Genomic DNA, 14,304 nt, shown 5'->3' with positions numbered 1-14,304 from the left:
AGAAGAGAGGAAATTCAATCCTCTGGACCAGTGGTATTTGTGAAGCATTCTTGGAAGCTGCCAAAATTATTGTGACTTTTGGGAGATCAGCTACATCGTGACAGTCAAGGAAGTGACTGACAAATGGGAAAGCAGAGAAAGGACGCAATACTGAGACACCGCTGTCCAGTGACTAAAAAGGCTTTGTGAATTTGGGCCACCCACCCTGGCTGCCTGAAAACGTATAGACATCAGAAAGTCTAGATCAGTGCTTCTCAAACTTAAATATGTGAATGAATCACCTGGGGATCTTGTTAAAATGTAGATTCTGATTCAATAGGCATTGAGTGGGGCTAAGATTCTGCATTTCCAACAAGCTCCCAGACTGTGCTCATAATACTGTTTCAAAGACCATATTTTGAGTGGCAAAGGGCTAGTTCCTGAGACCATACTTTGAGTGGCCAGTAGCAAGGGGCTGGACCATTATGTCTTAGTCTGGTCAATTTAAATTATTGTCAAAGAGAGGAGTTTAGCATGGTGGCGTGTTCAAGATTACATATTTTAATTTTATTAGGTAATTAGTTAACATGTTTTTAATTGTTAGTATTCTAAGTATATTGTATTATACGTTGCTTAGGCTGCCTTTGGTGACAACTATTGTATCACTGTCCTATTCAGATTACTGACAATTTGTATTTTTGGTTGTTGGGATTTGATCATCTCTCTCCAGATGGTATTATGCAGGGAAAATTCCAAGAAGTGACATTACCTTCATCTAATTCTAACTGCAATGGGAAGTACTAGGACGGCTTTCTTCCCCTTTCCTTCTCTTGATTTCTTCTTCTTCTTTTTTTTTAAACCACTACTGAGACCATGGAACTCAGCCAAATCCCTGGAAATAATCCAGACCTACACATTTCTCTTGCCCATTACCACTGAAACAGTAGTAACAAAATAGAAACAGCTCTATTTACTAAAACATTTTCCCCCTACAATTTAAGATTACAACTGGCATGCCAAATCGATGTTAGGGACATGTTTAATACACTTAGGTATTTTGGAGGTGGGGAATAGAAACAACACCTTTATTTCAGAATCAATTTGAAGGGGGTTGACTTCATACGTGAATAGAGATCTCAACCCATAATCTTGGGTTCCTGAGCACACAGCCCCAGTTAGGCTTCTAATTTACTCTCGGGTGACTTAATGGTATTGCTTAATTATAACAGTTGCAAACTCCATCCTCCAGAATATATCACAGGCAGCCAAACATCTGCAGTGTTTTGTAGTAGGGAGGATGCCAAAACGAAATGCTCATTTTTTGTATTATTTTGCTTTTATTAGTTTTTAATACATATACGTAATAAACAAGATGAGCAAGACAACACTTAAATATGCACCAATGGTAATCAAATGTAAGATATTAAGTTGCAAAAATGCCCATTCTATGGAAAGGAATATGCTCCTCGGGAGAATCTAGGCTGTGATAGGGGACATTTTAAAATAACATTAACTTTTCAGTGATAGAAAAGAAGTAGGAAGACTTCTCAACATTGGAAGTGCGGATCAAAGCTAGAAAACACCCTGCAGAATGTACTGAACACCAGCAAAGAAATTATTTTTTTTTTGTGAGGGAGATCAGCCCTGAGCTAACATCCATGCTAATGCTCCTGTTTTTTTTTGCTGAGGAAGACCAGCTCTGAGCTAACATCTATTGCCAATCCTTCTCCTTTTTTTTGTCCCCCAAAGCCCCAGTAGATAGTTGTATGTCATAGTTGCATGTCCTTCTAGTTACTGTATGTGGGACACGGCCTCAGCATGGCCGGAGAAGCAGTGTGTCGGTGCGTGCCCGGGATCCGAACCCAGGCCGCCAGTAGCGGAGCGCTAAGCCACGGGGCCGGCCCAAAATTTTGTTTTTTTGTGAGGAGGAGGGCTAAATGCTGACTGATTGAAACAGCTCCATCACTCAATACTGAGACTTCAAAATAGTCTTCAAGATTATGGAAATGCAAAGTGGTGTCAACAAACTCAGAGAGTTAAAAATGAGATTAGCTCTGGTTTGTCTCAAGCTTGTGACTGACAAATAACAATGAAAATAATCTGTTTTTCTTTTTGAGAGAGAAGATGTTTTCAAGATAAGCACAAAATACATAACCATCATTTCTAGAAATAAAAATTATACCTTATTTGACAAAGTAATAAATGATATAATTTTACATATACAATAGTTTTGGAAAATATTTTAGAGCTAGTTTTTCTTTATTTTGTTATACAAAATATTTTTTGTATACAAATATGTTTTGTTATTTTGTTATACAAATAATTCCCCATCATTAAAAAAATATGTAGCTCTTTCTACATTGTATAGGTCTAAAAAGAGAGGAGTATTCTTTACCATCGTGCCTTAAAAATGTCCTAACAAATAAAACTTCAAACATCACCAATGACTCATCTCCCTAGTGCAATAGTATTTGTGTAAATTTTAGAAAAGAAGAAAGAAAAGTACAAAGTATAAAAAAAATAGCCAATTAAAAAAATTGCTTCTGTGTATGCTCAGCAGGGATCTGGTAAAAATTAAGCTGGGGCTAATGAAGCTCCAAGCCCCTGCATAACGCCACAGAGGGAGGAAGACTGAATATTGCCTGCTATGAGGCAAACAGCTTAAGGAGCTCTGTAAAGTCTCCCTGAAACCAACTGAGCAAACACGCCTGTCCCCCAGCCTCCATGAAGAGCATCTCCAATCAGATAATATTGCTGCTGCCACGGAGCTAGGTACGACTCCAGTGTACCCTTACCTCTTAGTCACCTCGGTGAGATGTTAACTTAAAAGTCAAGGGAGCCTGGAAAGTGGGTCTTATTAAACAATCCAGACTCTAGGCTCTCAGCAATGCCCAGGTGGGTGCTAGGCATATAGATGGCTCATTATAAGACTCACCCATTCCCTTTGTTGCCCAACTAGGTTCGTTTTGCCCGCCGCATGATTATGCCAATCACCAAGATTTTGCAAAGAGAAAGGATTTACTCACAATTTAATTACAAGGATTTAATCACAAGGCAGCCAAGCAAAGAGGTGGGAGAATCACTCTCAGATCCGCCTCCCTGAAAATGGGGACTCGGATATTTATGGGGTAGGGGACAAGGTAGTCTGAAGTGTGGAGATAGCTGATTGGAGGTGAGAAGTGAGGTAATTGATGATCTGTACAAGCATAGTCAAGCTTCACGCCCCTTCATAGGATGCATATTCACAAAATAGCAGTGTTACCGTGATCTAAGGGTGGAGTTTTAGCTCCTTGATGTCAAAAAGGTCACTTGACAGCATTTGCACAGGCTCAGTTGATGGCTTGGTGGTCTCAACCAGCTTGAACTGGACAAGGGGTCTCGGTTCCTGAAAAACCACTCTTAATTACTCTGTTGATAAGATGGGGTCAATTGAACTGGTCCTGGAGGGTGATCCTCAGGCCAGCAGCCTCACAACACCTGAGACCTTGTTTGAAATGCGGAAACTCAGGCCCCACCCCAGGATGACTGAATCAGAAGCTGCTTTTTAACCAGAACCCAAGATAAAGGCTATACAGTCAGTTTTCTGAAGCACTGTTCTAATTCATTTTGGAGATTTTAATGACTGAATGAGTTGACCTACCCAGGAGCATTTGCATTAGGAAAAAGAACTTCTGGTGATGCAAACTTTTGTACTACAAGAACAAAAGTCTGTTATAAACAGGAATCTCTATTAAAAGGCTTTTGGAAATTGGGTCCTCTTGGGTGTTGCTGTAGACACTCCTCTCCAATTTTCACCAGCTAGGGGACCATCTATCTCATCTCAACTCAAGGCTGAGTCTTGGGAAAAGCCAGGGTAGCCAACCACGCCCAACTATGTCAATGGAACTGAATATAATTTCCTTGAAGTGTACATCTATTTTTCCATGGAGCAAGAGGTTAGCACAATCATTTGGCAAATATTTATTAAACTTAGGACTATAAAAACTGTAAGCAGTGTGACAATGGCCGTAATAACAGCCATTGGGCTGAGAATCTGGAGACCTAGGTGCCATTCTCAGCTTAGCACTAACCAGCTGTGTTGTTTTGGCCAAGTGACTTCACTCAGCCAACATCTATGGAGTTGCTACTACAGACCAAGACAGTGAGGGCCATACGAGAACAAAGGCCCATCTAGTGCCTTTTGTAAATAAGTGTACTGCTTTTGATCAGAGTTTTGGTTCAAAGGAACCCTTTAAAAAATTAAATGTTTTGTGGAAGCCTAATAATGAAGCAGATAAAATTTGTGCTATTCTGTTGGAAGCTGAAGTGGAAAATCCTGAGCCACGTGCTCAGTCTCGCCCTTATTCCTGGAGGTGGCCCTGAGGCATTCTTTTGAAATTCCATGTTTCCCAAGTTTGAAAAGAATTGAACTTGATGATATCTACAGTCAACTTTGACACTGCCAGATGTAACATTCCCCGATGGTCAATGTGTCTGCCACTGTGGAATTATTGTGGTTGTGGTGGAGCAGTGCCTCCCTTTTGTTCCCCAAAATGCATCATGCCACTCTCTTTTAAGAACTGGGGCCACCAAGTGGAACTGTGGCCACTTGAGGGGAAAGAATGATACGCGTGACCAAGAAACAATTTAAAACTTCCTTATGTTAGAAGAAAATGCAATACAATAAATAACATTAGAAAATAAACTGGGGGCCGGCCCAGTGGTGCAAGCTGTTAAGTGCGGGCGCTCCGCTGCGGCAGCCTGGGGTTCACTGGTTTGGATCCCAGGCGCGCACAGACGCACCGCTTGGCAAGCCATGCTGTGGTGGCATCTCATGTAAAGTGGAGGAAGGTGGGCACGGATGTTAACCCAGGGCCAGTCTTCCTCAGCAAAAAAAGAGGAGGATTGGCAGATGTTAGCACAGGGCTGATCTTCCTCATACACATAAAAAAGAAAATAAACTGGTAACTGGAAAAAAAACTACTTGAATTTATATGGTTAAGAGTTAATATACTTATTTAAGAAGGTTTGTAAATCAATATCAAAAAATGAAATCTCAATAGAAAAATAGGCAAAAAAAGAGTAGGCAATATCTCAAATAATAAACACCAATAGATAAAGATTAGTCAACCTCAAATTAAAACAAGAGTAAGACAACATTTAAAATTTTTTAGACATGTTAAAAAGAATGCCAATTCTTATTGTTGGTAAGAGTGTTAAGAAAGGGGCACTCATAAACACTGCTGGTGTTTGTTCTTTCTGGGGGGCAATTTGCTTTACAACCTCAAAATTATGCATACTCCATCACTGTATAATTCTGTTTCTAAGATTTTGTCATTAGAAATCAATCAGAAATATATACAGAGATGCAAAGATTTACAGGCATAATCATTGCAGTACAGAGACATTCATTGGCAAAACATACAAACTAGAAACAATCTAAATTTTTAATAATATGAGAATCATGATATATATATTCTGCCACACTCATGCAACAGAACACAATATGTTGCTTAAAATAAAGTGAATGAACAATAATTGATGTGGAAAGAAGTTTACACAAAAACAGTATATACATTATGATGCCAGTTTTGTAAAACAATTGTGTGTGTGGATGTGTATTTTGTAATTGTGCTAAAGTAAAAACAAAACAAAAAATCACCAAGCCGATGTAATGAAGAGGGCTGTACTCACCTGAGAATCAGGACGTTTATGTTCTTCTGTTGACTTGACTTCTAATTAGTTGCATGACTTTTGGGCAACCTTTCTTCTCTTATTCTTGGTTTCCTCATTTCTAAAATGGATAGTGTAGTAGGTTGAATAATGGCACCCAAAGATATCAAGTCCTAATCCATGGAACCTGTAAATGTTACCTTAAATGGGAAAAGGGTCTTGATAGATGTGATCAATTTAAGGATTTTGAGATTGGGAGATCATCCTGGATTATTTAAAATGTAATAATGGTGTCCTTACTAAGAGGGAGGCAGAGGGTGATTTTACACAGAAGAAGAGGAAGAGGCACTGTAACCATAGAGACAGAGATTGGAGTGATGCAGCCACAAGCAAATGAATGCTGGCAGCCACCAGAAGCTGGAAGAGGCAAGGAAAGAATTCTGCTAGAGCCTGGAGGGAGCCAATACCTAGATTTTGTCCCAGTGATACTGAGTTCAGGTTTACAGCCTCTAGAACTGTGAAAGAAAAAATTTCTTTTGTTTTAAGCCACTGAGTTTGTGGTAATTTGTTACAGCAGCTATAGGAAATTTATACAGGTAGTTTGGAACAAATTATTCCTAAAGTTAATTTTGTTCTAAAAGTATTAAAATCATATAATTTGCTTTGTGAGATGGAGAGAAATTAAGAGATAAATATTTCCATGAAATAGTTTGTGTAGAATAGATTCTACCCCATCATATGTTTTATCTTTCTTTTAAAATAGAAGTAAAGAAAATGAAATATTACAAATACAAAGTCATGTATGGAAGGGAGCAAATAGCATTATATTAGTTTATTTTATAGAGAACCAAATTGTGCTGTGTTATTATACTTAATTGCAGGGTTAACTTTATTTGCAGTTACTTGTAGACCACATTTAGCTACTTCTAGACAAACTGGAGAAGGGTGAGAAAAAACATAAAGAGGAGAGTAGTTTTCAGAGGTCTATGCTCATTCCCCAAATCTCTGGTGGCAAGAGAATTCTTCATTTAGTACCATGTTGGGGCCTGTGAGTTCTTCTGCACTGGCCCTGCGGAGCTATGTGGAGGAATGTGAATGCGTTTGGTCACTGAGGTAATTGTAGATGGAAGCCAGTCACCTGGATATGGCACTTTTAACAGTTTCACTAGAATTCTGTGTTATGATAGGAACTCCCAGGCACGTTAATATTGGTGCATATATGTAACATGTATTTTCCCCTCCTTTTAGATTGACTTGTACATGTAATATTGCATCTAAAAATATTGTATTAAAACAGTATACCTTGTATGTTTACTACCACTTTTTCCAATCCTGGCTTTGTTACATTTCAATATATTTTTAATGATCTCAACAGATGTTGCAAAAGTGTTAAGAATAGGATGTTAAAAAATGTGATCAGTTCTGGCTTAGGACACGAGACAATAGGTGCCAACTACTCCTGAGATCCAGACCACCAAGGCGGAATTGTAGAGGGGTTGTCTGAGAACTAGTTTTGTCACCCTTAGCTGATGACACAATGCTAGCCTATAAGGGCTGTTGCAGAGACTAGGAGGAGAGTTGGAAATAAGAAAAGGAACTTTGGGGCGAGTTTAGGAAATATTCTACAGTTCTGAGGGGAGAGGAGGAAGGAGTGTTTACTCTCTTCTCATGCCTAGAGAAAGATACAGGGCTGACTGGTTGCTTGCTTTGACAGAGGGGGAGATATATTGGTTACTGGGTGGGGGACAGCCTTCACACTCAGGATCTGTAGAGCAACAAATGCCTGATGGTTTCTCTGGAAACAGTGTGGGCCGTAAAAGAGAGAAAACTGGTGTGGGATTGCCTGAGCTCCTGTGCTAAAGGTCCACCTGGAGAAGTAAGGACACCTTGGCAGGAAGATGCTGGAGGAGTACAGCCAGATGGCAGAGACCAATGGAGGAGGTGTAAGCTCCCAGCCTAAGAAGATACTTTCTCCGAGATATGGGAACTACAGGTAAGAGATCCTCTAATGCCCAAGAACCCATTGAAGAGCTCCTGAGAGAAATAGGCAGCTCTGAAAGTTTTCCAAAAGACAGTTTCACACCAAATTGCTGCTCTTACCTTCCTCCTCCCCAACTCCCCTCCACTCCCTGAAGCGTCAGCTAGTGCTGAGTTGGGAATGGTGGGGAGGGGAGGGATAGTGCGGGTAGAGTAAATAGAGAAGTCAATCATACTCATCTTTGCCACCACCGATGTCCAGCCTGAATCAGGCTTAGCTGCAGAAGGGAAGAACACTTAACTTTAAACGTAGCTGGAAAATTTGCCAAGTATCAAGCATTGAACATTTTATTAATGAACTGGGACTACGTGGAGGACTAGAGTCACCAGAGGAACTTTTGTTACCTAAGAATATCTAGAAAAGCAATGGAACCTGTCCTAGTTTTCATCCAAGGAGATGGGAAAACCTAGCTCCAGACAAGGCTGATTTAAGGCACAGTGGGAGACAGGTATACTTGCTTTATGGCTACTGGTCCTATTTGTTCAAATGAAAAGTTTTACTTAAAACATTAATTTATTAATCCATTAATAGATCCTATTTTTGAAGTCTAAAAAGGGTATTGCAAAATCAAATAAACAATAATCAAGTTAAATTCTTAAACCTCGTGAGTTTAAGACCTTGTAAGTTTCATAAATGGTCATATGTGTTACTATAGAACATGTAATCGAGGTAATTTGAGAACATGCAACTGAACAGTCTCCTTTTAGGTTATGGATTATGTTCTCTCAGGTTAAAGCTTTCCAAACCAACTGGTACATGAATCTTTTTAAAGCTTCTGCTGGGTCATTTTAGCCATATTTGAGTCACGTGAGGGTGAAACACACCTTCTTCTCTAAAAAAAGTGCTCTGACATTTTGGGGCTTATATAACTCAAAGAGCTGAAGCCATAAACTTCAAACTGGGTGTGAGGGGAGTTCTCATTGAGCAAGGAAGTGAAGTCAAGTTAGAGGAAAAATGGTTCATATATTTTAGATGGGAATATGAAAAATTCAAGCCAATTCACATGGCTTTTTAGAGATACTCAGGTAAGGCTAAAACAAGGCACTATTTGCATTAACTTTTAACTTTGCTTTGTTCTCTACTGAGGAGTTTTTGTACTCATAAAATTAAATGCAAATATATATGTTAATAAAATGTTTAGATTGGAAAATGAAGCACTTTGCTTTGAAATTTTACTGAAATTGAAAAAAAGTAGAATTGGTAATGTGGCCATTTATTCATATTTTATGATGAATTCCGCTTATTTTAGTCTGGAGAACTTTAAGGGAGTGAGGGGACCAACCCATTCTCCTAGACATTACTGTAAAAACTAGAGTCATTTAAAAAAGTCTTGTTATTAAGTTTCTGACCAAATTACTAATATTAAATATGACCCAGGAGGCGTATACTCTTCTTGGTTTTGCCACTGGATTTTGCAGACTGTCTAGGGCCATTATTTGACTTCTTTGTTCCAAATACATTCATCTGCACTGATATTTTTCCTATTCTGTGATTTGGAGTTAAAATAAATGGGAGAGTGAATCTCATCCTTCAGAAGGAGGGATCCACTGATTGGTGTAAAAGAGGTTGAAGAATTGTTATAAGCTCCTAGAGAACCATTTGTTAGAGCAATTACCCAGTGAACCCAAGCCTAGGACCCAGTTAGAGCATTTTTGTGCTGGGACTTCTATCAATGATGGGTATTGCTACTTCCATGCCCCTCAATTTCCTCTCCCCAAACTGCCTCCATGTTTAGCGTAGTAGGGAGAGGGGAGAAATCTTGCTTTTTTAAAAGGTAGTGATATTTGGGGGGGATAATTCTTTCCTTTGATAATAATTTTTTCCCTTTTCTGAAATAAGTAAGACTCAGCTTTTAAAATATATTTATTGTCAACCCATAAGGAACCTGTCCACATTCTAAATCTATTCCCAAATATCAGGCTGTGAATGTAACAATCACTGTTTTTGTTTTTGTTTTTTGTAAACTTCTAATAGTTAGATATTTCTGTCTTGAAATCATGCTCTCTTGTACATATTTTTAGGATAAAACACCCTAGTAGGAGTCTTAACCCTTTAATTTGTTCCTCTTACTTAGATACTGCTAAAGGCATGTAGGAGTACATGTAGTAAAAATTTGATCTTATATATTTTTATTTAAAAATATTTTTTATTTGCTCTCTATTTTGACATAGTTTCAGACTTACAGAGACCTTGTAAGCATTGCAAAGATTTCCCATATAACCGTCAGTTAGATTCTCCAGATGTTTATATTATACCACATGTGCTTTATACTCCCCATTCTGTGTGTATGTGTATATATATTATGTATATACATAATACATACATGTATTATGTGTGTATATATACATGTATATACATACATAAATGCATTTTATTAGTTCTTTCTGAACTGCTTTTTGAAGAGTAAGTTGCAGACATGATGCCACTATACTGTTAAATACTTCAATGTATGTTTCCTAAAGCAAGAACATTCTTTTATATAACCACAATGCAATCATCAAAATCAGAAAACTAGCATTGATATAATACAATCATCTAATCTATTTTATTCAAATTGCTAATTTTCCCAATAATGTCCTTTATAGCAAAAGAAAATTTCAGATGATGCATTGTATTCAACTGTCAAGTCTCTTTAGTCTCCTTCAATCTGGAACAGTCCCCAGTCTGTCTTTGTCATGACCTTGACATTCTTGAAGAGTACAAATCATTTTTTTTGTAGAATGTCTCTCAATTTGGTTTTGCTTATATATTTTTAAAAGTATAAAATATTCACTGTGGAGGAGTTGGAAAATTCTTTTTGCTCTAGAAACCCGTAACTTCAAAATTTATTGACTTATGTGAGCTCAAATATGTGAAATACTAAAGGGATCTAATTTCTGTATTTATACATCTGGTTCCTGAGCCATTTGCACATACATATACCTTCTTCAGATTCTGTACATTTTGTTCTTAAATAAAAATAATAAATGGCCCAAGTCATGACTTGAAAAATTTGTAATTCATTTTTAAGGTAAAAGTTCTAAGTTCTTGATTTTAGTATTACTATAGATTTTATTTTTTTTCCTGTTTGGGCTATTTGTCTTACTTTGTCTTAAGTAACAGATAGGAGGGAAAAGTTGCTAGTGAAAGGTTCAGGAGAGGTTTAATAGGTAATTGAACTAGTTTACTGAAAAAGTCCAGAAAGATTTGTCCTCCAGTGAACGCCTTTTTGAGGGATAGCTGGCCTATTGCTCTCCAGGGATTCTTTGTCTTTTTATTCCAAGACTTCTTTTCTTCAGTCATGTCTTTGTTTTGGTGAGTCTATAATATTCAGGCATGTTAGGCAAACATGACATTCTACATACAACATTGTAGGATTATTTTTATCATCAAATCAAGTTTTGGAATCTTGAGATCCCTCAGATGTGCCATGAGGACTTGAGAGATCAACATTCTTTCTCCTCTACTGTAATCAATAAACCAAAGCATGATGACTATCTCAGGAATCGTGTCTCTCCTTGAACAACAGATTTTTACTGTAGAGCTGGAGAGGGGGTCGCTTGAGTAACACAAATGTTGTTATTATTATTATATTGTTAGGATAACATCTGAGCATAAACTCGTTCCCACTGAGATTCACATGTACCCCCCAGGAAACAATAAGCTGATTTTTTTCTTTCTGTTTTTTTTTCAGAAAGACAAAAATAAATGATAATAAATAAATTAAAAAAAACACAAATAGTGAGTGACATTCAGGCCCCAGGTGGCTGTTGACTTTGGTAGAAGTGTCAACTAGACATAAGGAGCATTTTTGTGTTGGAACTTCTACAGGCCTTGTGCCTCTATGACCATCAATTCTCTCTCTCCAAAGATTTTCTCTATAATGGCAAACAGTTAGTGTAAGTGTTATTGAATAACTCTCTTGGAAAAACAATTGTAACTCTCCTCACCATTAAAAAATGTGACTGGACACTTGAAACACTGTACTTCTGGTTAAAAAAACAACAATAACCTATTGTACACACCTTTCCTTTGGATTGGTTCTTCTTTGCAAGTGAGACGATTAATTTTAGGATTTTTAAAATTGGGTTCAAACACTGCAGTGCTTCTCTCCCAGAAAAATCAATGCAAATACCCTCTTTGTTCTCCTGTTAATTGCTACCACCTGCCTTCTAGAGATGCCTGAGTTACACTTTTGGTGGTCTTAATATTTGCCTTATTTTGAGCAACAGTAGGTTAGTTTGCCACTTATTTACTTCTCGCCACCTAATGTCATCCAGAATTTTCTTGCTGAATCAACTTTTTGAGCTCAACTTTCTTTTCAATTGTCTCACCTCTTTTGCTGATCTGTCAGGCCTAGGGATTCAGCTTTGTTAAATCAACGCATACTTCAAAGATGTTTCAGAATTCACACTTCAAAATTAAAATATACATTTTCTTTTCGGTGACTGAGCCATGAAACAGAATCGCATGGGATAAGGAAGTGGTGGAGCAGAACAGAAAAAAACTACAACATAGAAGCCAGGACTTCCCAGGGAATTAACTTTCTCACACATGTGTTTCCCAGAGCCCGGAAAACACTAATTTCTGTGTTGTTGGTACTGTTTCCTTGTTCTACTCTGCCTCTTCCTTATCCCACATGATTTCATTTCACGCCTCAGTCACCAAGTAAGAAAATGTATATTTTAGGTTAGATTTTAACTTTAACCACATTTTTGAAGTGAGCCCCCAGTACTAAAAATGTTAGCACTTGGGGTATTAGCTGGAAGCTGGATGATAGGATCTGAAAGACTCCTCATGATCAGAAAAACAGGAATAACTATGTCATCTGGAGACAAAGACGACGGCTCCCTCTTCAAGCCATAGATCATTTAACTAGAGTCCTGGAGGGACCAATGGAACCTTGACACCTGAGGTGCCTGATGTCTAAGGTGAGAAGTTTCCATATTTCAGAACATCGCATGATTACAAGGCTGTTGTAATGGGGATGATATGTCCCACTGCTGTGCTGATGGGCGGCTGATTTCAAATGATTCCATATGGTCGCTGCCTGTTAGGAGACTTTCTCTTCCTGCCATCACCCTGAAGGTGATGACATTTACTCTCTGTTCTGAGAGGAGCTTACTAACATCCTGGGCCATCGTGGGACAAGGATTATGTAAGAGAATGGGTGGGGAGAGAAGGGCAGGCAAAATTCTGGTGCCCTTATGAGAGTCACTCCAACCTAGAGAATGCCTGGGTGATCTGTTGGCTGCTGTTGGCAAGGGTCCTCAAACACAGGAGCAAGAGGGTGGGCTTGGCGCTGTTGGCTCCAGCAGTTTTCTTCTCAAACGCTCCCCCAGTGCGATCTCTTTCCCTTCTCTGCTCCCATTCCCAGCTGAGAAAGGAACATTTTCTTTTTTCTAAGAATAGAAAAATCCAATGTGAAAGTATGCATTTGGATCTTTCTCCTTGGATTTAGGTTAGTAGATTTTCTTTTTTTCCCGGAATAGTTAAGTGCCTGAAGCTTTTCCTTATGGTTCTATTAAAGGAAAAAAATATTCAATGACACTTGTGAAAGATGGGAAGGCAGACTTTATTCAGGACCATCATGATAGGTATAGGGACCACTGCAATGGACTTTTACAGTGGGGGAGGGAGAGTGGGCTCAATTCTAAATACAGCATGGGAAGTAGGAATTTATAGCCACAGAGCAGGGTGGGGGTCTGTGGATGGACAGTAACTAAGTGGAAACATCAGGGCTAAGGGAGGTTCTGACTAAACTGACCTAACAAGATTCTTGCTGAAGACAGGCAGGGGGATCAGATATCACCGGGGAATGCTAGAGGATGAGGAACCTGATCAGATATGGCGGGTGAACACATATTGAGAGTGGGGGTTCTGGTTAGATTGATATAGTAGGGCTCTTGCTTAAACTAGATTTTATAAGGAAGTACACAGATGGGCCTGGGCGAAGGTTCAGGAGCCTGACTAAAGTTTGGTCAAGCAAAGAGTCTTTGTCCATTTGTAATGAGAGACTTCTGACCATGAGCTGAGGAGAAAAGATGCTCTCTCTACAAAAGTGGAAGAATTCAGTGGACCTGGGGTGGGAATGGGGAGAAGCAGGCAATAGTAGAGATAAATATTTCAAAACATTTTCCTTCGATGTGTTTTATGATCTCACTAAGCGTACAGTCTTTCCTTCTCCCAACTTGTCACCAGTGCATGTCTTAAATTCCAAAAGATTAACTCTAATGACTCTTAAGAATCTAATTTGAAGTATAGTAGACAGCACTAGAAGTATGAAGACCTTACCCAAGCTATCTGGGAGCCCAGGAAATTCCAAATATAAAACTTGGAATTTTTAATCATACTTAAAACTCTTGTTCAGATAGTTCAACAAACCCTAAATAAACCCCTAGAAAGTAATAAGCTTTCTGCTAGTGTTGAGGATTACAAAAAGGGGTAAAGATCTCTGCCTTCGTGGAGTTTAGAGTTGAGCATGAGAAATAAATACACAAAATGATACCGGCAGTAATAAAATCTATACAAAGTAAAGAAATAGTACAGAGTGGGAGTGATTTATTCTCATGGAGAGAGGGAGTGGTCAGGGAAACGTTTCCCAAAGTGATAATGCCTGACCTGGGTTCTGAAAGAGGAATAGGATTTTGACGGAT

Source organism: Diceros bicornis, chromosome 16 (genome assembly GCF_020826845.1).
Source record: "Diceros bicornis minor isolate mBicDic1 chromosome 16, mDicBic1.mat.cur, whole genome shotgun sequence".
NCBI classification, from domain to species: domain Eukaryota; kingdom Metazoa; phylum Chordata; class Mammalia; order Perissodactyla; family Rhinocerotidae; genus Diceros; species Diceros bicornis.
The sequence above is the reverse complement of the archived record's forward strand: the minus strand, read 5'-3'. Positions refer to the sequence as shown.